Source organism: Megascapheus bottae, chromosome 12 (assembly GCF_031878675.1).
Source record: "Megascapheus bottae isolate mThoBot1 chromosome 12, mThoBot2.hap1, whole genome shotgun sequence".
Classification (NCBI taxonomy): domain Eukaryota; kingdom Metazoa; phylum Chordata; class Mammalia; order Rodentia; family Geomyidae; genus Megascapheus; species Megascapheus bottae.
The window spans coordinates 794,639-821,944 of NC_143520.1; positions in this window are offsets into that span (position 1 = coordinate 794,639).

A 27,306-nucleotide genomic window follows, 5' to 3' on the forward strand; every position below is an offset into this window, starting at 1 on the left:
ATCCTCATACCCATCTGCAACAGAAAACATTCTTACCCTCTTTTATTTTGTGCTCCACTGGGATTTGCACTCAAGATCAGGGTACTGTCTCTGAGCTTTCTTGCTCAGGGCTAGCACTCTAGCACTTGAACCATAGCTCTACTTTTAGCTTTTTAAATGCTTAATTGGAAATGAGTCTCATGCTTGGGCTAGATTTGAACCATAATATATCCTGAATAACTAGGCTTATCAACATGTGTCACTAGTACCTGGCTATTCTTCCCCTCTTTAACAGGTAATAATAACTCAAGTTTTCTGTGTCATGCTATTTCAGCAACTTATGAATGCATATTGACTTGATGTTTTTGTTATTGTGACATTATTGTGACAATAATGTCTTGACCTTAATACATTGCCCTCTTACCTTATTACGATGGCTTCCAAATATCCAATCTAATAGGAAACATTCACAGCACATACGTTTTGATTGTTTGTTGTTGTTGGCTCACAGCAATGACATATTTTCACCCATCTTTTAACTGAGATTTTATTAATCATGCGAATTTAGTACTCAGACTGGTTTTCCTTGCTTCTGTCTACATGTAATTAAAATGGTGGAGAGAAAAGATCAGATTAATACTAACATTTTAGCTAGGTGCACATGGTTTAAGACTATAATCTTAGCTAATCTGGAGGCAGAAACTGAGAGGAACTTATTTTGAAGCCAAGCTGAACAAAGCACTCAGGAGATTCCATTTTAAATAAGAACTGTGAGCAGAGCAGTGGTGTTTACCTGTGGTCCAGACTACAAAGTGAAGTGTAGATAAGAGATAAGAAGGTAAAATTACAGACCAATCCAAGAAAAAAGTGAAACTCTCTCAAAAATAACCAGAGCAAATAAGGTACTGGGAACACATCTCAGGAAGTGATAGAGTGCCTGCCTTGAAGATAAAGCCCTGAGTTCAAACTCCATAACCTCTCCACTTCACCAAAACATTAAGATTAAAAAATTGTTTCATGAACACAACAAATCAGAGAAAGGCTGGATAAGTGGGACTGCATTAAAATGCAGAGCTTCTGTATGGCAAAGGACATAGCTACAAAATTAATTACGAAGCCTACAGCATGGGAGAAGACCTTTACTAACCATACAACCAACAAAGGCCTCATATCTAAAATAGAATCATTCCAAAACTAATCTCCAAAGAAACAACCATCGCATTAAGAGATGGGCCAAAGACTTAAAGAGAGTCTTCTCTGAAGAAGAAACAAAAATGGCCTATAGACACATGAGGAAATGCTCAACATCTCTGGTCATAATAGAAATGCAAATCAAAACAACTCTAAGATTCCACCTCATAACAGTTAGAATGGCCAGGATCAAGAAAACTAATAACAACAGATGCTGGAGGGGATGTGGCCAGGAGGGATCACTACTACACTGTTGGTGAGAGTGCAAACTCACTCAACCACTATGGAAAGCAGTATGGCAGTTCCTCAAAAGACTAAACATAGAGCTTCTCTATGACCCAGCAATTCCACTACTAGGCATTTACCCAGTCGTCCAGAAACAAGGACTAAATCCACTAGCACAATGATGTTCATTGCAGCACTATTTACCATAGCAAAGATATGGAACCAACCCAGATGTCCCTCAGTTGATATGGTTATCTCATATTGTTACAATATTTCACCTTGTTATCTGATATATTTTATATGTGCTTAATTGGTTATTTGAAATTGGATAGGGAAGGGGGGAAATCAAGATGAGCGGGGGAGGGTGGGAGGGAAATGAGGACCATGTCATGAGAAAGGGTATCAATGTTTGTGAAGTAATACATTTTCTATCTGGTGAATATAATGTAACCCTTCTAATAATTACAATAAAAAAATCTAAAAAAATTGTTTCATGGAAGCAATCTGCACATATCACATAAGTACTTCTATGTAGAGTTAAAAGGAGACTTTACCTGATTTCAACAGATGCCATATAAATGAACAGAGTGAAGTAAAGATATTAGGGTGAATGCAGAGGAGCTTCCATTTAAAATGACAGATTTCAAAAAAGAAGGAACAGCATTGAGCTTTTGGAATAAAGTCCATGAAGACCTGCCGACTAGCCCTGGAGAGCAATCTCTATAAGTAGTAGCAAGAACCAGGATCTCTTTTAAAATATCTAATGTTAAAAAAATCACATATAACCAAGAGACAGCAAAAGAGATGAGAGATAACATAGTACATTAAGGACAACAATCACTCATTATATGGCTTTTGTTTCTATATCCTAGAGGTCCTTTCATTTAGAGTCATACTATATGGCCTTATACATCTAGGTTTTGTTCTATTGTTAATCTCTGCTAAAAGAGCCCAAGGTTTCTAATGTCTGGCTTACCTCACTTAATATGATTTTTTCTAAGTCTTTCCATTTCCTTACAAATGGGGAGGTGTCATTATCTCATATTGTTACAGTATTTCACCTTATCTGATATATTGTATATATGCATATTTGGTTATTTGAAATAGGATAGGGAAGAGGAGAAACAAGATGAGAGGCAGGGTTTGGGGGAGGGAAATTGAGACAAACTCATGAGAAAGGGTATTAATGTTTGTGAAATAATGCACCTTCCATCTGGTGAATATAATGTTACCCTTCTAATAATTACAATAAAATATATGGAAAAAAATCACAGATAAGAAACTTCCACATACAAACAAAATGGCCAATGAATGAATGAAAAAATAGAATGAAGTTCAGTGTTTAATAAATCATCACCTTATCACTTTACACACACACACAAACACACACACACACACTAACAGCAACAACAATAACAACAAAAATCCAATTATGAAGACTCAATTAAAGTTTAGGACTTAATGTGTAGTTACAGAGGTGTATCCAGGGGGAAAGTTGAAACTATAGATTTTTCTTATAAAAAAATAACTGCACTAAATAATCATGTGTCACGAAGCCTGAATATCTTCCTAAATAGAATATTCCTTTAAGCAAGTAATAATGAAACAGAAAATTGGCATGAACTTCAGTATGTTTACATATTTTAAGGTTTTATTTATCAAGCCAGGCCTAAGTTTTGTGAATTTTACAGAATATTTGCAACTGCTAGAACTGCCACCTAATTTTAATAAAATGTCAATTAATTTATTCAAATATTAAGTTCTATATTATCTTAAACTACATCATTTTTTCTGAGTCTAAAATATACTCTCCTTTTTTATATTTGTATTCATGAAATATTTCTCTTGTTCTGTTCTAATTATGTTTCTTTCCAAAATTCTTACATTGGTTTCTAAATATGATGATAAACCATTCTAATCAGCTAGGGATTACCAGAGGATTATGGAGGATCAGGGAGCTCAATACAAATCAATACAAATGTCACTGCTTCAAACTGTTTCAGGAAAGAAATACAATACTCCTTTCTGATTTACATTTTAGGATTATTATACTTGTATTACTTTAAAATAACTAGTGAAGCAGCTTTCAGTATCATTCTTAGAAAAGACTACAAATGCACTCAGATTACAATTATTTTTACATATTTACAGTCTCATAAATATAATATATCATCAGCAGTGCTTGGTAAATAGTGAACCTAGACCTTCCCTACACAGCAAAACTTGCTTAAGTCTTCTGATATGAAATGTGTCCATGTACCATCCAATGACAATTCTCAAATGCAATTTTTTTCATACTTAGTAGGCTTCCAACGAATTGTTTATTTTTTACCAAAATTTTTGACACTGGATAGAAAATAATTACTTGTGGCTCTGGTATATTAGGTTTCTGCCGATAAGTTTCTGTATCTTAGGTTACACAAACAAATTTCATGAAATTTCTCTTTAGACTTTAATAATTAGTTTTCCAGATTTTTCCACTTCTATCTAGTATTCTACCATTAGGCAAGAATTTTTTTTGTCTCTAGTTCAATTTCTTCATTGGAAAACCAAGAGATATACATAATTTACCATTGCATTTCCAATATTCTATATTTCATATTAGCATTAAAATCATCTGGCTTTTTATAATACTAACATATAGCAATATGATACTGTTGACCAACAATTCATAGGTCAGAGACTATCACAAAACTCTTCCTGTGTTTTTATCACCTACCATAGGAATTAGGTAATTTGAAAACTAAAATTGAAAGATCAGTCCAACAGCATGAAGAGTTTTAAAATATGACAGGTTATGTTTCAAGTCAATATTAACTCTTTATGCAACATTCTATTAAAATTAGTTTTCTTTTGCAGTCTTGTTCTTCAAGTGTAAAGGTAGGCTTGTAGAAAAACAGAATCAAAACCATGAAAAGTAAAATAAAAAAATCTCTTGTTTTGATTTCTTGTTCATTTTAATAATCATCATCATATATGATCATTTGCACATAGCTTTTGAGCCCTTGTGATCTTCTACTAACAGTATCCTCTTTCAGTCTCACTGTGTGAATGTTTAGAGTCCTGTTTAATTTATCACATCCAAGTTTATTTGTGTGTGTGTGTGTTACTTTTACTACCCATTAGATTTACTTGTAGAGTTATAGGCAAATTGTAATTATTGCAAATGAGGGGAAAACATGTAACCTGTGTCTCTTTGGTCTGGCTTATTTTGCTTAATATAATTTTTTCCGAGTATTTCTATTTCCTTATGAGTGGGGCAAGGTTATTCTATGGGACATAGAATTCCATTGGGTTTTTTTGTTCTTTTTTTTTAATTTTAACTTTTTCTTTTTTCATATATTTTTATTGTAATTAATAGAAGGGTTACATGATATTTGCCAGATAGATGGTGCATTAATTCCCATACATTGATACCCTTTCACATGTCTTGGTCCCCATTTCCCTCCCCCCCGACCCCCACCCCTCATCTTGTTTTCCCCCTTTCCTATCCAATTTCAAATAACCAAATACAAATATATCTGATATATCAGGTAATAAAGTGGGTTATTGTAACAATATGAGATAACCAAGGGACAGCAAAAGAAATGAGAGATAACATAGTACCTTAAGAACAACAATCATTCATTTTATGGTTTATGTTTCTATATCCTAGAGATCCTTTCATTTAGTGTCATACTATATGGCCTTATGTATCAAGGTTTTGCTCTATTGCAAATCTCTGCTAGTAGAGTCCAAGATTTCTACTGATTATGACAAATGAGGGAAACCATTGAGCCTAAGTTCCTTTGAGTCTGGCTTACTTCACTTACTATGATCTTTTTCTGTTGTTGTTGTTCCACATTTGTATCTATTTATTTCTGTATCTTTTGTTTTGTATGAAAGTTTATCTGACTGGGGAGGGAAAAGAGAATCACAGAAATGATGGGAGAGGGAGTGAACTAATTCATCAGTGATACTTCAGTCCATACTGTATTGAAACGGAACTATACAATTTGAGAAGGGAGGATAGAAAAAACTGAAAGGAAACGAGGAAAGTGGTGACATTAGTTACAATGGAATACCAGGCTTATATAAGTGTAACTCTTCTGTACGTCATCTTACAATACTTTTTTGCCAGTCCTGGGCTTGTGCTCAGGGCCTGAGCACTGTCCTTGGACTTTCTCAAGGCTAGAGCTCTACCACTTGAGGCTCAGCAGCACTTCTGGCTTTTTTCTGTGTATGTGGTACCGAGGAATCGAACCCGGGCCTTCGTGCATGCTAAGCAAGCACTCTACCACTAGGCCAAACTCCAGCCCCAGAACAGGGTATTTTTTGGGCTTTGTTTTCCTTTGTCTATATTCAGTGTTGCAGGATTCCTAGGTTATAACTGGACCTTAATTATGTTGAAAAATATTGGTGACTGAAGTTTGGAGACATCTATTAAGTTGTCTAAATTCGAAGCAGCCTTTCCATTCTTCACTTTGTTTCAGGAACAAGCCATTTTTCATTGATACTTAGAGTTAATCACTGTAGTCATTACAATAATTCCTTTCTACATCTTCTCAAAATAGCCTGTGGTCAACCTTCTCAGATCTATATAAAATCTAATGTTACTTTAAAAATGATCTTAGCAGTGGATGGGCAGCAGAATCTGATTTTAAAAAGTAACAACTTGGATGCAGTAAAATTTACATAGAGTATGAAACTATGCATTAGGGCATATATGTGAATATATTTATCTATATATGGGATTAACATGTATTTATTGTGCAACCATATATATCATTTCTCTTCTCTTCCACTTCTTCAGCAATCTGCTCTTTCTTTCTATTCTCTGCTTGTGTTTAATCTTATTTTCTTTATATTTACTACTATTTGTTTTTACAGGTGTTTCCTGAATTTCTGGGGTGTGTATTTCTTCCACAATAATGGTAACATTTTAAAGTACTTTGTTTCATGACAAATGGCATTAGCCATTTCTACCCTATTCTGTGACAGTATTTTTTTTTTTTGCCAGTCCTGGGCTTAAGCTCAGGGCCTGAGCACTGTCCTTGGATTTTTCTCAAGGTTAGAGCTCTACCACTTGAGCCTCAGCACCACTTCCGGCTTTTTATAAGTATGTGGTACCAAGGAATCGAACCTGGGTCTTCGTGCTTGCTAGGCAAGCACTCTACTACTAGGCCAAACTCCCGGCCATGTGACAGTATTTTTTTTTAGCATGTATTTGTAAAAAAGAGTTTCACTGTGATATTCCCATATATGCACAGAGTAAGCTTTTAAAAAATACATTTTCTTTTTAAAAAGTTTTCTGTTAGCATACAATAATTGCACTAGGGTTTAATTATGATTTTCTATGCATGCATGCTATGTATATTCATCATATTTAGCCCCTTCTATTGCTGTTTCTTATCTTATGTAACTTGTCAAACTCCTCCCTTATATTTTTTTAAGACTTTAATGAATGTTATTGTTCTGCTTATTCTTAAATGAACTTGAATTTACATATCAGGGCCTGGAGGGGCCACTTTCTGACTTGACGAGATAGATGAGAAGTATCAATTTTTCAGGCAAACTCATTTTGAGCACTCTGCAAGGCTATTCTTTACTCATCAGCTCTCTTCTGCTCTATCATGACATTATTCTTACAGCACACCTCTTGAATTAGGCAAGACCCAGAGAAGATATGCCTACCAAGTCTTCTCAACTCAATTCTCTTTGTTAAGATTACAAATGAAAGTGATTTTTATTGCTTTTGAATTCCTTCTGTTTTTGCTAAGAATTTCTAGAAAGAGGACATATTTCTGTTCTCTGTTCCTTTGTTTATAAATTCTACTGAATCATGTATGCTTTGTGTAAATTGTATTTTGTGTAAAATATATATTTTGTGTAAAATATATTTGTGTTTAAATATGTTCATATACAAGGATATATGTACTAGTATGAATGTTTATTTTTCCATAAAATATATACATAAAATTTATAAAAATACAAGTTTTAGTTTATACAGTTAGAGCAAATAGCATTATTGAGGGTACATTTCTTTCATAAGCCTAAATGTAGGTGTTAAAGTTCCAGTTAACCATGTAAACCCTGGTAACATGGAGATAAAATTTCCTATTTGGACAACCTATGCATGAATTTATTATGCATATATTTCTCCTAGTTGTAAACTTATTTGGAACTACATAGCAAAAATGAGAAAAATGCAATCATTTGAATGTAGGAAAATGTGTTTGAAACTTCAGACTAACATAGCAAATAAACAAATAATTCAATGCTATCATATTTCTGCCAGCAAGATTTCTTCTTATTCATATATCCTATCAGCTTCTAATGCAAAATGATTTGAAACTGCTTATTAAGACCTGGTAGTGAAATATTATCATCTTGGTATGGAGGCAATATATTCATCCAGATTTTATTTATAGGAAGCTTTCAGGATATAACCTTATTTACGTCTGCTGGTTTCAGATGAAACTTAGCTTATGTTTGTTTCTATGAATATTTGATTTACAAATTATTTAAATTCATGTGTTAAAATTTGATTTAGAGGTCGATAGAGTGAAATCTCATGTCTTCAGCCTACTTCTAGTGTTCTCTAGATAGGCCACGGTTTGTGGGAAAATAACTTTATAGGTTTTAATGTTTGTATATTGAATCAAAAGTGTTGTAAAATCTGCACACATTTTTAAGTGTCAAAATTTATTGATGAGCATATACACTAGGTAATTTTGTGGTTTTTTTTTGTATTAAAACAGTACTGGAAACATATAAGAGACTTGTAATGACATAATTTAACAGACTATTTTCCCAGTTTCACATTGCAATTATTCCTAAATGCACATATTTAAACGTATGGACACAGGCATCTATTTAGTGAGATTTTATAAGAGAAAGAACTGTCCAAAGGCTACATCTCATGTGTTAAGAATTTAACATAGTATAATATATGTATAACATAGATTGTACATAGTGGAATATAGATGCAATTTATTCTGTACTGTTAACATATATAGTACCGTTAACATAGAGATGCATTTTATTCTGTACTGTTATGGAAATCAAACATGATATGTTTTCTATTACCGAAACAGTAAGTAAGGAGTTTTATCAAGATATTTCTAACAACTGTGTCATATACTTTATCTACCTCTGCTGTTGGTTTCTTATACCTTTTGTCTTTTTTTCCTCCCTTTCCAATTTCTGTCCTCATGTCCTTGGTAGGCCCATTTTTAATTTCACTGCTTCAAGTTCTTTTTGTTGTTTGTTCATCTCTAGCTCCTCGAAATGATAGAAAACACATTTGCGGAGCTGCTACACAAATGCAATTTTTTCCATGTAGCATGACTGAACTTTCTGATAAATACAGAGCAGTTTATTCATGCTATTGGATCATACTCAGCAATGAAAAATATTGTGGATACATGTAGCAACAAGTTGTCATACGGCAATGTTTTAAAACATTTATACCTCTGAAACTCATAATTTGAGAGAACGAATATTGTTACAATGGAAATCATCCTGAAAATGATGTACGAATACAAATCACATACGAATTCCAAAGACATTGATTTATTTTGCCTAATGCCAAATTTGGGATTAAAACAAGTCATATGATATTGTCATAAAACTATTCTCAACTCATGAATTCCAGAAGTCCTTCCATCATCTAAGTGTCTTCTACAATTTCTATCTTTACTCCTTGATAGTTTTTCATTATAAAGGTCTTCAACATCTCAATTCTGTTTTGAACATGCTGTAAATAGGATGGATTTTCTACTCTTCGTTTTACAGTGAGTGTGGTTTTGGTACATTGCAAAGAAACAACAACATAATGCCTTTTTGTTTCTAGAGAATAAGTGCCAAGTAATATTGATTCATATTGATGTTAGATATTTGTCTTGTGGATAATAGAAGCAAACCATGTTTCTTTAAAATGAGGGGTTTGCTACAATGAAATATGGACAGATGAGGCATGGGATACACATGGGGCAGTCCAAATGAAGCATAGGGATACCTATTATATTACTCAAATATCCAACTGCCAGATGATCTCAAATTTCTTGATAAAAACTAATCCAGGACTGGTCTCTATTTTTCTGTCTTCACACAGAATCATTCTTCGTCTTCACTCACGGGATTAGTCTTACTGATTATCCAGAACATTTTCTCTTTCAGAGCATTTATTCTTGGTGATCTTCAGTGAGGAGTTTTAAAAATCCTGTAATTTTGACTTTATTTTGCTGAGACTATTGTTGCTATAGAATAAATAGTCTATGTAAGGAAAAATATGCTCTCATTGTAGCTTCAGCTACTAGAAATACACTTAGTGGTGATTCTAGGAGAAATTAACTGGCTATATATTAAAATGCTTTATTAAAACCTCCAGAAATTAGTTTTTGTTTCTTTAAAAATGGGAAATAATATATAGGAAAAGATAAAAAGTGTTATAAATTCTTGTATAATACACACAAATAAAAACATGAAAATCCAACATTAATAGGTCAAATCTGTTAGAGTTCATAAGAAAAATCCATAAAATTATTTTATTGATGGTGCCAGGAGTTTAGCCTAGTGGTAGAGTGCATGCCTAGCATACACGAAGACCCGGATTTGATTCCACGGTACCACATACACAGGAAAAAGCCAAAAGTGGAGCTAAGTAGCCTCAAGTGGTAGAGCTCTAGCCTTGAGAAAGTCCAAGGACAATGCAAAAAAATATTTTATCGAAAATTATTTATTAGATAATAAAACTAATTAAATGCAACTAAATGAAGCTAAACTATTGATCTCATTCATTTTTAAACTACTAAATTATTTTATAATCAGATATTTTTGAATTTCTAAACTATGGTGTATTTGATGCATTATTTTTATTTTTTATATTTATATACATATATATAATGTATATATGTTTGTGTGTGTGCATATATATATCACATTTTTTGTATCCATTCATCTGCAGTAGGGCATTTGGGTTGTTTCCATCGCTTGGCTATTGCAAATAGTGCAGAGATGAACATGGCTGGGCAGGTGTCCTTACAATACCCTGGGTTATGATGCTCGGGGTAGATGCCCAGGAGTCATATGGTGGGATTGTAGGGAAGGTTTATTTTCAGTCCTTTAAGAAACCTCCAAACTGCCTTCCAGAGAGGCTGAACTACTTTACATTCCCACCAGCAGTGCAGTAGGATTCCTCTTTCTCTACAACCGCACCAGCATTTGTCGTTGCCTGAGTGAACTCAGAATATTGGCCATTGTAATTGGGGTAAGGTGGTATCTTAGGGTTGTTTTTATGTTGATGAATTCTTAATTAAATAATTTTACTTTGAAAAGAAAATTAAATTTTATTGCTAAATGTTTAGAATGTTGTCTATCCTTTATATATTTATGACACCCTTATATCATTCCATTGTTATAATTTTTCATATTTTTTACTTCCCTAAGTAACACAAAATCCAGAATGAAAAGTAACTTTAAAATGTAAAATAACCTTTACCTACTAAATATTCTCTAATTTACCTGCTAACACTTGGTTAATACAGAGCTTTGATCTTTCATCCTATAAAGAAAAACAAGAATGATCATGTTTGCATAAAAATCCTCAAGCTTCCATTAGCTTAAAAATATTTTGAGAATTCATTCAAGGTCTACAATATTAGGAAACAGACCACCAACACAAGAACTTCCATTAAGCAGATAAGAAATAGGATGCTTCCATCCAAGACAACAGGTAAATTTATATTTGATTACATTTCTACCATTTTTAGGTTTATTTTCATTCACCTGTAAAAGATTTTTCCTTACTTTCTCTTACTTTCCTTACTTTCTCTTATGTCATGAAAAGGAATATACTCATTTTACCTTACCTATGTAACTATAACCCTTCTTTCTATCACCTTTATCATAAAAACAACACTTTCTCTTACTTCTTGTTGCTATTACTCATGTCCAAAGAGTCTACTGATCAAATATTAAAAGTTTCCTGTTAGACAATTTAAAGAACAGATAGCTTCTCTGAAGTTCTTTCTCACAATAAGGAGGAAAAATGAAGCTTAGTTTTGGGGAAAATAATAGACGATGAAATATTTCCACCGAAACCATATAGTATTACCTCGGGGACAAGCACATCAATAATTGCAACAGATACTATAGCAATCTTGCAGCTGTTGTCAATCTGTTTTCTTCAGAGACTCTTTAGTTGTTTGCTACATAGAATTGTTCAGTTTACCATAGGAAAACTTTTTTGTCAAGGCACGAAGAATCAGTTAAGAATCAGTATGGAAGCAGATCCAACATGCTGTTGACACAGGAGGAATACATAATTACTGACTTGCTCCAGAACTATGTGAGCTATACTATGTTTTGCCTTTGATGTGATTTACAGGAAATTTTCACTGTCTTGATTACCATAAGAATTTATGTTGATCTGCTTTTGTTGTCATTAAACTCATATATTACTAATCAAGAAGTAAAAGTACCATAGCTACACACACACACACACACACACACACATATATGCATATATGATGGAAACTTCAAGATAGATGATGAAACCATCATCTACGTTCTTTCCATACCAAGAGAGAAGATACCTTACGGCATTAATCATAAAACAGAACAAAAATTACATGATGGATCATTTGCATTTTAGAGGAAATCAGATTTTGAGTAGCATACTATACCATCCTTGGGCATGTTGTTTAAAACCTATCTCCTGGAAAACCTTGGAGCTTCCCATCTAAAGTTATATCTCATGCAAAGTGACCTTGAATGACTGGCTCTGTTGAAAATTGCTTGATATAAAACTTGACCAAGAAATCTACCTAATCTGAAGTGGTTATAGCCTGGAGAGACACTGCATAGACACTAAATGAAGGCTCTCTATGTTGGGAACGATAGCACCATGTAGCATCAGTATTCACCTGATTTTGGTGAAATCTGGAATTGCTAATAGAATTTGAAACCTAGACTATATGACATCTGTATCATTTTTCCCCCTAAAGGTTAGTGCTCTAGTGCTTTAGCACTTGAAGCCACAGAGCCTAGGCCCATTTTGTGGTGATTTACTGGAGATAAGAGTCTCACTGGGACTTTTCAGCCTAGCTAGCTTCCATCCTCACATCACAGCCTCCTGAGTAGTTTAAGATTAGAGATGTGAGCTACCAGCACCCAGCTGAATCCTCATTTTGATCTTACACATAACCATAACTAAAAATAAATATTAAGACCAAATTAAGTTACAGAGTCATTATAAATCATTCTTTAATCTCAAATATTTTTCCTATTTGATGATAATTCAATTATAACTTAAAAAGTACTTTTTAAAGTCACAGTAAATCAAATTGAATTTCTACATTATGAACTTACTCTGAATAATCTTCTAGGTAGATGCTGAAATGACACCTCTAGGGAAAATTGGAGGCAGTACATCAACATGTCTTCTTATGGTCCAAAGTATGGATTTAAAATCATTTAGAACCGGCCGGGGGTTTGGCCTAGTGGTAGAGTGCTTTGCGTAGCATGCACGAAGACCAGGGTTCGATTCCTTGGTACCACATACGTAGAAAAAAGCCTGAAGTGGTGCTGAGGCTCAAGTGGTAGAGCTCTAGCCTTGAGAAAGTCCAAGGACAGCGCTCAGGCCCTGAGCTCAAGCCCAGGACTGGCAAAAAAAAATCATTTAGAAGTAGGAGCTAAGTGGTTGTTGTTTGGAGAAACCACAGTGGAAATAAGTCATGAGAAGATGATATGGATGAATATCTAGAATGTTCACAGATGATGAACACTTTGTGCCTACCCACAAACATCCATAAAGAAAGAAATGTTCTTCATACTTACATAAACAGGTGGCCAGCCCTAGGAAAATTAATCAGTCTATTTCCTTGTTGTTCTAGTGTTTACTCAGTGGGAAAATGAACTAAGTGGTCACAGTGAACACGATGTTTTAATAAACATGAATTCTACCATCCACTTTCTGCTGATTGATAGTAATCTGGATACTCTTGTCAGTGAATGTTACATGGTGTCATTTCCTGAGTGATCAGATAGCTACCAGGTGGCAGATAAATTTTATTATAGTCCTTCCATAATGAAGTGAGAAAACTTTTGTCTTCATACAAGTTACTGCCTATTCCAAATGTGGGTTTTTACTCCCAGTTCCAAGAGCTCTGCCAGCTCCATTATTCACAGATTTACAGAATGCCTCATTCCACACTGAGGTATTGTCCAAGGGACACAGATGATAGGCACTAGGCAGTGCAATCTGTTATAGGACTATTTCATGTTCCACATGCCATTGAGCCAACAGACGTAAGTGGAGACAGTGGTCACTAAATTATTTTGAGTGATAAATCCCAAATACAAATGGTAAATTGATTTTCTGTCCCAAAATGAGAATAAAGAGTACTATATTTGGAACCAAGAGGATTAATTGGTGTGCTTTTATTCTAACATCTTTGTCAAATCTACTGGTGAATGGAAAATTGCAATAAAAGAGACTGGGCTGAAGGACTCAGCATGCAAAGGATTTATGATTTGGACAGGAAACCCTATGCAGCTGAGGGACTGGCAAAATGCACAGGGAATATAGAGTGAGCAGTGAACTAAGAAAGCCATATGACTATTGTAAGACACAGGCCATTATAAATTGGGTAGTTGCAACAGTTTTACTTTAATAAATTTTTTTTCTTTTCCTCTTGTACAGGAAGAACATGATGATTAATGTTTGGATTCTAGTAGGCTGAGTTAACTCTGTGTTAAAAATAAATAGTGGACAATTCTGGGAATTTATATCTATCAAGATAACCAAGCAAGGGTTATGGACAGCATGGACAGGCTGGAGAATCTTTTATTTGTCCTTTACCTTTGCCTTCTGCCCAGAGAGGATTATTGGAAGAATTAAAAACCGGTGTCTCTGTCTTCTGGCTTACAGTTGAGTGCGTCCAATGAGGTGGCTGGGTAGGAAATAAAGGAACAAATTTATGACATTGAATTATTTATTCTCTTAGCTCCTTTCCTGTGATATCAGCATATGTTTCCTCTGTCTTATCAATGCCTTTGCTGTATTCTCTTGGGCTGTCTTCTATGTTAGTCATTCCTCCTTGCCAATGGTAGTCATTCTCTTCACTTTTGCCTCAGGGCTACATGAAGAACTCTTCTTTTATTGGTCCTGGATTTCTCTGTCTTACAATATGCTTTAAAAATAAAACGTATTCCTTATTTTCTAATTTTAATATTCTACATATTTCTATATGGAACCTGGGTTGAATCATGTTTCTGCTTTACAATATTATAGTTGCATCAGATTCAAATGTATTTATAAAATTAGAGACAAATGACTGAAATGTTCTAGAATTTTGTAAGATTATAGAAGGATCTGTGCCTACAATATACAGAGTTTGTATATAATATAGAAATGATAAGACTATAAAAGTATTTTTTGAGAAACAAGGCAAGAATGAAGAACTCACAGAAAGTTTCTGATCAAGTAAATATCTTAGTTGATGTGGGAAAAAACAGCAGAAAATGGTAGTTGATGATGATTATGATGATGATGGTGAAGATGATGATAAAATGTTAATAGATTAAAATAATAATTCATCTATAATGCATAGTGATATAATATTGATCCTTATAAAAGGTCAAATGCAGAGGCAATGCAAAATCTGCTCAAGGTAGGTCAGCTATAATTTTCAGTATATGCTCATAAAATAAAAAATAGGTTTTAAAACCTTATGCTTATTTCCAATTATTGTTTCTTTGTAGAAACAGATAATTAATTAGTTTGATAATGGTTATGACATGTACAATGTGAACTTTACTGTAAGTAGCCACTCTTTTTTTCCATATATTTTTTATTGTAATTAATAGAAGGGTTACATTATATTCACCAGACAGAAGGTGCATTACTTCACAAATATTGATACCCTTTCTCATGGCTTGGTTCCCATTTCTCTCCCTATACCCCTGCCCCTCATCTTGTTTTCCCCCCTTCCCTATCCAATTTCAAATAACCAAAACCACATATATACAATATATCATATAACAAGGTGAAATACTGTAACATTATGAGATAACTAAGGGACAGCAAAAGAGATGAGAGATAACATAGTACATTAAGGACAACAATCACTCATTATATGGCTTTTGTTTCTATATCCTGGAGGTCTTTTCATTTAGCATCATATTATATGACCTGATGTATCTAGGTTTTGTTCTGATTATGACAAATAAGGGAAATCATTGAGACTATGTTCCTTTGAGTCTGGCTTACTTCACTTAATTTGATTTTTTTGTAAGTCTTTCCATTTCCTGTAAGTAGTTACTCTTGAGTGAATCAGCAAGTAACAGAAATTATTTATATGCGTACCAAATACCCTGAAAAAAAAACACCCCTGCTATGACAGAGTTAAAATAATAAGAAATTGATTTTGACTAAGTGCTGTTTTTCCCCTCCCAAACTTCCTAAATGAGAAAGGTTTATTAAAGTTATCCTCTGGTAGGATGCTGAACTAATCTTAGCAACTAGTCTAATAGAACTAGGTGACATATAGATTTCCTTAACATGGAATACTTTTCTATAGAACTAACTTTATTAAATCTTATGCAACCTTAAATAGATGTGCTGTTCAATTTGCTCCCTTTATTCAATACGTGACCCATGAATCAGAAGGACAAATATCTTGCCAAATATATTCAGCAGGTAGATAATTGAGTGAAGGTCCTAAAATCTTAACGTCTACCCTGAAGTTCACAGCATTGTGCATTTCCATTCCAAAGTCTCAATTTGTATTAAAAGTGCACGGGGTACTAGGCAGATAGTAAATTTTGTTGGGGATTAGAGTTTAAGATAGTCTCTAATTACAATGAAACTATTATAGGCATGTTCATTATTCAAATTATATCATTATCTCCCAATTTTATGTCAGTGAACAATTATTCATTGACTTAAAGGAAAATGGTGTATGTTGCAATTTAAGTCAGTGTCAAGAATTCTCAAACTGTTTTAAATTATGAATTTCCTCCAACTGACAGCAAAGAAATACATTGCATGAAGCCAAGCATTTTACTTGTTTTTCAATTAAACAAACATGATTAGATTTTAACTTTATCTAAAATAATCGAAGTTATTAGTTCATAACCAGCGGCATAACTGTGAATTTAGAACACAATCAGGGGCATCAGTCAAGCAGAACGGGAACAGCTCTGTTCACATATGTTCTGTTTTAAATGGAACATCCAGAACAGCTCAGTGGAGCTCAAAATTACAGCTGAGAAGCGATTACCTAGCCACCCTCAAAAACCACATTTGAGAAATAGACTGAAAAATTAGTTTCTTAGCATTGACATGTTGCTGTGTCATTACATTCATGGGAAGATCGAAAGTGGGTGAGCTTCAAAATAAACATTTCAAAATATATTGAATATTTAAAGGGAAAAATGAGATAACCATATGCTTTTTTTTGGGGGGGGAGGACTTAGTTGTGGAGCTTTAACTCTGTGCTTGAACTCTGAACACTGTCACTGAGCTCTTCAACTGAAGTTTAGTGCTCTACCACAATAGCATTTCTGGTTTTCTGCTAGTTAATTGGAGAAAGGAGTCTCAAGGACTTTTGTTCCTGGGCTGGCTTTGAACTGTGATCCTCCTGAGTAACTAGGAGCTATATAGGAGTAGCACACAGCTAAACACAAACTTTTAAACAACTTCTGCAACTAATCTAGAGATTATTTAAGAAAGTATGGAGTGTACATTTATTACCGTGTGTGATTTTGAAGGCAAGAAAGATAAGTCAGGAACAGAGTCAGTTGTTTTATGTGTGTGTGTGTGTGTATATATATATATATATGTATATATATATATGATTTATTGTTCCTTGTTGACTGTTTCTTCACCCACCAAGAAAAAAATCTCACCATGACATCATGATTAGATATTCATAAAACAGAGTCCTGTACCAAAAAACCCAAATTGTATGTTACACTATCATACATTTTAGAAATGAGATTTCTTCCCGGTAGGCAGTATAGTTTAGTACAAGTTCATATGGGTGTTTGTTTGATAGATCATTTACTCAAAAGACACGAATTCTGTAAATAACTGTGCATGAGAGTAGAAATGTTGATTAATGGTTTGGCCATGTTTTTGTAAGTAGCAATCAATAAAAACAAAGATAATTGTGAGATATTAGTTTACATGGAACAGCACCAATGAAATTGGTGAAGGTGAAAGGAGCAAATACACTCAAAGCACTTTGTATGCATGTCTGAAAATAGAATGGTATAAACTTGTTGAAATTGTTTAAGGCATAAGAGCAAGGATGAGGGTGACTGATGGAAATGATAAATTTGATTAAGGAATATTTTACCCATTTGTCGACATAACACAAAGAAATCAATCTCTACAATTTAATTTTCCCAATAAAATATAATAAGAAGAATACAGAATGTGATAACCCTTTCTAAAATTACAGAGGTCAAATCCAAAATAAGTCATTTGCCTTATGGTTTATGAATAATCTAATTATAAAATTGATCTGCAGATTAAATTAAAAATCTGAAGGCAAGCCGGGCTTGATAGCTCAAGACTATAATCCTAGCTACTTAGGAGGCTGAGATCTGAGGATCATGGTTAAAGCTAGATTGGGCACTAAAGTCCCTGAGACCCTTATCTCCAATTTGCCACTAGAAAACCAGAAGTGCCCCTGTGGCTCAAGGGATAGGGCAGTAGTCTTGAGCTGAAGAGTTCATGGACAGTGCCCGGGGCCAGAGTTCAAGCTCCAAGACAGACAAAAAAAAATTAAAAATTGAAAGCACAAGTATCTGATTCATGGGAATAGTTCAAGAAGATGTGGTATATACACAATGGAATTCTATGCTTCCATCATAAAAAATAACATTACCACCATTCATAAGAAACTGGAAAGGAGTGGGAAAAAAGCATATTAATTGAAGTAAGCCAGACCTAGAGAAATATAGGCTCCATGGTTTCCCTCATTTGAAATAATTAGTATATATCTAGGACAGTCCTAGAAGAGCATCACAATCACTTAATAGCTAGGTACATATGTTCATATAAAATGATACTATTCAAAATGAACGCGACAATGTTGTTTTCCTTCTTTCCTTCCTTCCTTCCTTCCTTCCTTCCTTCCTTCCTTCCTTCCTTCCTTCTTTCCTTCTCTTTCTCTTTTGATTCATATATTCTTATTATAAATAATAGAAGGGTTACAAGATATTTGCCAGATAGAAGGTGCATTAATTCACATACATTGATACCCTTTCACATGTCTTGGTCCCCATTTCCCTCCTCCCCCCACCGCCCACCCCTCATCTTATTTTCCCCTCTTCCCTATCCAATTTCAAATAACCAAATACAAATATATCTGATATATCAGATAACAAAGTGAGATACTGTAACAATATGCGATAACCAAGGGACAGCAGATGAGAAATAACATAGTACCTTAAGGACAACAATCATTCATTATATGGCTTTTGTTTCTACATCCTAGAGGTCCTTTCAATTAGTGTCATACTATATGGCCTTATGTATCAAGGTTTTGCTCTGTTGCAAATTTCTGCTAGGAGAGCCCAAGGTTTCTACTGATTATGACAAATGAGGGAAACCATTGAGCCTAAGTTCCTTTGAGTCTGGCTTACTTCATTTAATATGATCTTTTCTAAGTCTTTCCATTTCCTAACAAATGGGGCAATGTCGTTCTTTCTGACAGCAGCATAGAATTCCATTGTGTACAAATACCACATCTTCTTGATCCACTCATCAACTGAGGGACATCTGGGTTGGTTCCATACCTTTGCTATGATAAATAGTGCTGCAATGAACATCATTGTGCTAGTGGATTTAGTATGCCCTTGTTTCTGGACAACTGGGTAAATGCCAATTAGTGGAATTGCTGGGTCATAGGGGAGCTCTATGTTTAGTCTTTTGAGGAACTGCCATACTGCTTTCCATAGTGGTTGAACGAGTTTGCACTCCCACCAACAGTGTAGTAGTGATCCCTCCTGGCCACATCCCCTCAGCATCTGTTGTTATTAGTTTTCTTGATCCTGGCCATTCTAACTGGAGTGAGGTGCAATCTTAGCAAGGTGATATGTGAAAAAGGGGAAGCCATAAAGGAGGCCATAATAAAGGTTTTTCAAAGAAAAATGGATGAATTCATAGAATCCACAAAGAAAAAGGTGACCGAACTCCAACAAATGTCCAAAAAGAATAAAGCTGCTGAGCTAACCACTAAAATGGAAATCAAGGAGCTAAAGAAATCCATACATGATATAAAGCAAGAGATGCAAGGCATCGAAAACGAGCAATTAGAAGCAAGGGAGATGAAGAATAAAGTAGATAGCTTTGGTAGCAGATTAGACAATACAGAAGAAAGAATTTGCGCAGTTGACGATAATTTAGTTGTTGTAGAGAAAGAACAGAAAATGAGTCAATTCAAATCTAGGAAATATGAGAGAGCGCTTCAGGAGGTCCAAGATACAATTAGGAAGCCTAATTTAAGGCTAGTTGGTATTGAGGAGTGTCTGGAGAAAGAGGTCAATGGTATTGGAAATATACTTCAGGGAATCATCTCAGAGAACTTCCCAAATATCCAGAAGGGCAGGCCCATCCAGATACAAGAAGTTTTTAGAACCCCAAACAGACCTGACCAAAAAAGGACCTCCCACCTACACATTATAATCTGAACTGGATCAATAGAGACCAAAGATAGGATCCTAAAAGCAGCCATGGGGAAGAGAACAGTCACCTATAATGGCAAACCAATCAGAATATCCCCAGATTTCTCAGAAGAGACTATGCAAGCAAGACATGACTGGAAACATATATGTCAGGCCCTGAAGTCACATAACTACCAACCAAGAATACTGTGCCCAGCTAAGCTCTCATTCATAACTGAAGGAACAATAAAAGCATTCCATTCCAGTGAAAAGCTGCAACATTATGTAGCAACCAAACCAACATTACAGAAAATTCTCAGAGATGTTCTACACATAGAAAACCAACACAAATGTAATACAGAGAAAGAAATGGCACCTAAAGCTCATAACATCTAAGTACCACAAGAACCGTCAAGGCACAGGCCCTAATGAAAGCTTTTAAAAATGGCAGGAACTAATAAATATTTCTCAATCCTGACTCTCAATATCAATCGACTTAACACTCCAATTAAATGGCATAGGTTATCTAGTTGTATCAAAAGCAATATCCATCGTTCTGCTGTTTTCTAGAGACACATCTTACCCAAAAATACAAACATTTTTTGAAAGTGAGAGGTTGGAACAAAATTTATCAAGCTAACGGCCGCCATAATCAGGCTGTAGTTGCCATCCTCATATCAGACAAAATAGACTTCAAAGTAAAAATTAGTGAGAAAAGACAAAGAAGGTTACTACATTCTACTAAAGGGATCTTTCCTCCAGGAGGACAAAACCATCCTAAATATTCACACACCGAACTTCATCAAGTAAACTTTACTTTCACTGAAACCATACATAGATCAAACACAGTGATTGTTGGTTACTTTCACCACCACTCTCACCTATGGACAGATCAACAAGGCAAAAACTCAACAGAGAAACCTTAGAACTGAACAACTATATAGACCAACTAGATCTAACAGACATCTGCAGATTATTTCACCCAGCAACAACTCAATATATGTTTTTTTCAGCAGCACATGGAACATTTTCCAAAATAGACCACATTTAAGGGCATAAAACAAACATGGGCAGATTCAGAAACACTGAAATTATTCCCTGCACTCTCTCAGACCACAAGGGCATCAAATTGGAACTGAACACCCATCTCCACCAACGAAAACCCTGTAACTCAAGGAGATTGAACAACACATTGTTGAGTCTTTCTCTTTTTAATGAAATGTTTTCAGTTCTTTTCTCTTTTGTTTTTTTTTTTCTTTTCTGCTTTAGTCCCTATGGTCACTGTTTTTCATTTTGGTACTCTTTCTCTTGTATATGTTTATCTGATTTGGGGAAGGGAAGAGGAACAACAGAAACGGTGGGAGAAAGGTTGAACCAATGCAACAGTGATACTCACTAGACTCTACGCTGGAAATGAATTTTACAAGTTAGGGATGGGGAGAGTGTGGGGGAGGGAAAGAAAGCAGGAGAAAACAAGAGAGGGGTAACACTATTCAACAAGAAATGTACTCATGATATATCTTATCTAGCTCTTTTGCATACCATATTTACAGTAAAATAATATTGAAATAAAAAAAGAAATTTAGCTGGGGTTAGTGGCTCAAGCCTATAATTCTAACTACTCAAGATGCTGAGATCCGAGGATCACAGTTCAAAGTAAATCCAGGTATGGAAGCCCAAGAGATTCCAGTTAAGATTGGAAGTGGTGCTGTATCTCAAAGACACACAGACACACAGACACACACACACACACATTCATATTTACCTATATATATTTTTGTTTTGACAGTTTTAATTCTTTTTTTTCTGTTATAGCACCAAAAATAAATGGATTTCTCCAGTGCTTTCTCTTCTTCCTGCATCCTGTGACTCAGCATCATGTTCAACACACATATCTTTAAACCAGCATATCTGAAGGTTGCCTTGTACACAAAACATGTACAAAAACAAATAGCGGCAGGTCTTCTATTTCTCTTCTGGTAGTTCAGTTGTATCTACTGGAGTAGATCATGTGTTCTGCCTGCTCATCTATCCCCTCTGCTTTTATCAACACTTCCCATCATCTATATAGGAGATCTGCACTTTATCATCTCTCATATGTCTTCTACATTCAGCATCTATTATTGTTAATCTGGAGCCATATCATTTGTCTTGCTAATAATAAGTTTTTTGGGTGCTCTAAACACATTTTCAGTTGGAAAATTAAAGCATTTCCATTAAAGATTGGCAATACAGAGACAGCGAAGTAGAAGTAATAAAATTACCTAAGTGAATCTAATATTACTGCAAAATATACTCTTCAGAAAAAGATTTTACTTATAAGGATGTAATAAAACATGTTTTATCCGACCTAAAGACAAACAAAAGTCATGAAAACGTTTGGAGAGTAAGAGGCCAATTTTGTACTTCAATATCGAAGTATATGGTCAGTGACCACATTAAGTATCCTTCACTGTTTCTACAGAAGATCAGGATTTATTTATTTACAAGTTTCCTCTCAATTGTTCGTTAGCCTCTATGACATGACTTTCTGCATCTTAAAATATAATGTAGTGTCTTTCTATATATGTAGCCTTACACTGTATTTCATTATGTATTTAATATATTTAAAATTTTTGTCAGTCCTGAGGTTTGAACTTAGGGTCTAGGTCCTATCCTTGAGTTTCTTTGTGCTCAACTCTTATACTCTACCACTTGAGCCACTGTGCCACGTGTAGCTTTTGGGGGTAGGTGATTGCCAATAATAGTCTCACAGACTTTCCTGCCCAAGCTGGCTTCTAAACACAATCTTAAGCTCTCTGCCTAATGGGTAGCTAGAATTACCAGCATGACCTACTAGCACCTAGCCTATAATTATTTAATACATAGTTTAATCATTTTTATTTCAGTTATTGTAGATCAAGTAAACTAGAGAGAAAATATAAATTGTTGTCTTCTGAGTTGACATGATTCTAATCTAAAACTTCAGATCACTGAGGAAAATTTGGATATACCATTGTTTCTACCCACACATTAATCTGAACAATAATTATTGCTTATAATATAAAGAAACATTTCAGAATATCAATTGGGAAGCACCTAGGTAGGAATAGGTTTCCTTGTCTTTCTTCCAGGATAATTGTAGTATATTGTCATCATCTATGATGCTTTTCCTCACATATTTACTATAGTAAATTCATCTTGCTCATTTCATGTTTAATTAAGTTTGAACTACTGGAGGAATATTCTATGTGTCTTTTTGTTTATTGATTCATATTTTGGTAAGAATTTACTTAAATGTCTTTCAGGTAGCAAATTGTTCATACTTACTGAATAAAACATTAAATCTTGGATATATGCAGAAGAGCGAATCTAAGCAAGATACTTTTAAGAGGACAATTAACCATAACTCAGATAGTTTCATAACTTTCTATGTAATTATTCTATGGTTTAGTTTATTTTATGTAAAAATACCTCTTCTATAGTAAATCTTAAATTATGAATTTTATAAACTTTTGAAGTGCTTATGTAGACATAGAGTTACATCAGTGTAATTTTAGCTGTCAGTAAAAATGTACTGATGTAAGATTTTTATAATAATTATGGAAGTCACTGTTTGATCAATGGACATGAGAAGATAAATGTGGAAATTGAATACTTATGGCACAATAGCATTAAACTTCTTGGAATTAAAGATGTTTCAATTCAGATAAATTTTTAAGATATCTAGTTTGTTGAATGATTTTACTGACATTTTTAGAGATAAATATTTTATTTCTAAATTATATATGTATCTGCTTGCTATATTAACACATAATAAAAACCTATTCATTCCTTTGCATGACTAACAATAAGTGTCACCTCTCCCAAGATCTCTCCAAATAAATACTTTTTTGCAATGCATAGATACAACTTTAGGAAAGATTAAAGCACGTTGAGCTGGTAACAATGCATGCTGTCAAATTAGTGAAAATTATATGTTATATTTGACCATATATATTAATTATCGTGGAGGTTAGAGAAAAAGGTACTTTTAGTCAATGTCAGTAAGTGAAATATTTCTATATTCAATGTGCTATGTCTAGACCAACCATGCATCAAAAACTTTTTAAAATATGTAACACAAACTTAATGGCTCTTCTTAATTTCATTTCCCTTGTCATCTCCTAAAAGACTTGTCCCTGAGAGTGGAGAACTGTTGACTGGAGCAAATGTGAACAGATCTGACTTCATCTTGTCACAATGCTCACCCAGCCCTCTTCAGCACTCCTGTCCAGGTTTGGCACAATATATTTGCAGACGATAAAATTTTCAGGCAATAAAACTATCAACAATGTTCCACTTACCTCTGAATAAAATTAAGACTACAATGTTCTGTAGTGATTTTTCTTTCTTCGGTTTTTATTTATAAAAAGAAAATATTTTCCCCACATAATCATAGGGTTTTCATTAAGTACTGATGATCATTTTAAATTTACATCTGTCATTTTAAATATATATGTATATATATGTATTGGTTATGTGTTTTGAGATTATGAACACTTATAGTTTGATTTGTATATAGGCCCAATTAAATTTGAAAGACATTTAAACTATGTTTATTGGATCATTTTTAGGTAGACCTTTAAAATCTAGTGATCACTGATATTGATGTATTTTAAGCTCACTAATGAATAAATAATAATTTTAAAAGTAGTCAGATATCTACTTTGAAATGCAGTTGAAGAAGAATCACTAATGATTTTCATCCAAATTCCCGATGACATGAAAGGATAGAAAAATAAAGTACAACAAAACCAAATGGATCATATCACTGAAAATCAGGTATGGCAGAGGCATTTTGTCAAAATTGACAACAAATTTGGAACAACTATAACTAGACTTAAAAAGAGTAACCAAGGCTAGCTAGTTGTGCTTTCGCATTATGCAAAAGGAAGTTCAAGGAAAGATAGCTGTTTTTGTTGTATATTTCCCTATGCTACTTTCTATCTTAATAAAATGTGAATTTTACCTCTCATATGTTGCTTTGTGTAAGACACCATGTCCTTTATTGTCTTATGTGCTGCCCTTATAAATTCAAGTCAGTTTTTGACTGACAAAACTAGAAAGCTTGAATAAACAACCAGATGCATGGTGTTTTGTACTTAAATGTGGGGCGGGAGGACAAAAATCTTTACTTCACTAGAAGAAGGACATTAACTATAATAAAAAATAGTATTGATGGGCCGGGAGTTTGGCCTAGTGGTTAAAGTGCTTGCCTAGCATGCACGAAGGCCCAGATTCGATTCCTTGGTACCACATACATAGAAAATCTGGAAGTGGTGCTGAGGCTCAAGTGGTAGAGCTCTAACCTTGAGAAAGTCCAAGGACAGTGCTCAGGCCCTGAGCTCAAGCCCAGGACTGGCAAAAAAAAATAGTATTAAAATGTTATCTCATAAAAATCCACCAATAATGACAAATGTTTAAGATTAGAATGAATGATCAAATTTCTAGAAGATCATGCCATGCAATTGAATTCATGTAGTTAATTTTAGTAGCTTGAACCTCAAAGACAATAAAAATAATAAGTTAAAAAAACATTAGTAGGTAATTGTATTTAGTCTATACCAAGTACTGTGGTGAGGTGGGTTTTTTTTTTTTTTGCAAGATAGATCTTATTAGAACCACTTGAAAATAGTATGTTGGGAGGGGTGGTGATGACTCTGTTTTACCAATCAAAACAGAATGTCAATGAAAACAAATGGCCTATTTGACTTCACACCTTTGACACTGACCCTCTGGAATAATTACTTCAGCCTGCTTTGGTAATTTCATCTGGTCTGAAATATTATAGACTGTCTTTCTCTGGAATTTTGCATGATTCGTCATTTCTACCTGTTAATTTCTGTAAGGCAGGGGGATGGCCATGTACATTGTGAAAGACTATAAATACAAGAGAAAATAAGCAGAGCAAGGAGTAACTATGTTTGACAGGAATTGTGCTCATTTCTTATGTAACTGTAACTCCTCTGTACAACATCTTTACAATAAAAAAGAAAAAGAGCAACCATGATCTGCTGAAAGAAGAGGACACTGAGAAAACAAATGAGAAGGGGTAAGAAACCAAATCCAGATTTCTTTCCCTGCCCGTTGCTTACACGTACTTGACACCTGGTTGGCCTTACTTTATTGAGGCTAACTCCTCTGTGATTGTGTTATAAATTTCACTTTAACTAAATTCAGATGGAATTCTTTTGATATAATACATATATACAGTGACAAAAACAAAGATGATGTTATTTTTGCAACAGATGTATTAATTAATATTTTTTAAATGTTCCATTACTCCAATAAAGTAAATGAAATAGTCAATTAAATTAAAAGAAGCTTATTGGATAAATGTGCACTTAAACATAAAAATGTTATTAAAATTCTGAATGATAGCAATCAAGACATACTGAGCTCAAAGCAGATGGCTTGTTTCTTCTGTTTAGTTTTGGCTGGTCCTAGAGTATGGACTCTAGCTAGACTTAAGCATTGTCGACGAACTTCTTTTGCTCAAGCTGAATGCTCTATCATTTGAGATGAGAGTGTCACAGAGTTTTCTGCCTGTGCTTGATTCAAACTGCAATCCTGAGAGTAGCTAGGAGCCACCAGGTCCTGGCTTCAAAAGAAATATTTTAAACTGGAGATATGAGGAAATGTTCATTGACCATTAAATGAATTTATCATTATTTTCCTATTGTTCAACATATACTTTAAAAACATTTGTTGTGTATGATTTTCTTCTTAAAAGAAATTCAAAAAGTCATGATATCTAAGGCAAAAATAACGATACTAATCAAAACATTAGTAAATGAACTAGGTAGATTAGAAATAGCTAAATATGTCAAACTTATTAAATACCAAGAGTAAGCTGTAGGGGTGGGAAATGGGAACAAAACATATAAACAGTATCAGTATGTGAGAACTAGAATTACTGAATCCATTTTTATTTTCTTGGCTTACATGTTATAAACAAAATATAATGTCTTAATTACCATTTCAAAATCTCTATCATAATGCAATACATTAATAAGTATTCTTATCTCTTCTTATTATGAGAATAAGTTCTGGCTATCAGTGGCATGTTTTCAAAATTATTAAAGGGAACATAATAAATTAATAATATGTAAGAGTTGCAAATAACCTAATAAGTAATATATATGTATAGATGATATGTCATATCTATTTCATTTTTTGCCAGTCCTGGGATTGAGCTCTGTGCATGGCACTGTCCTTGGACTTTCTCAA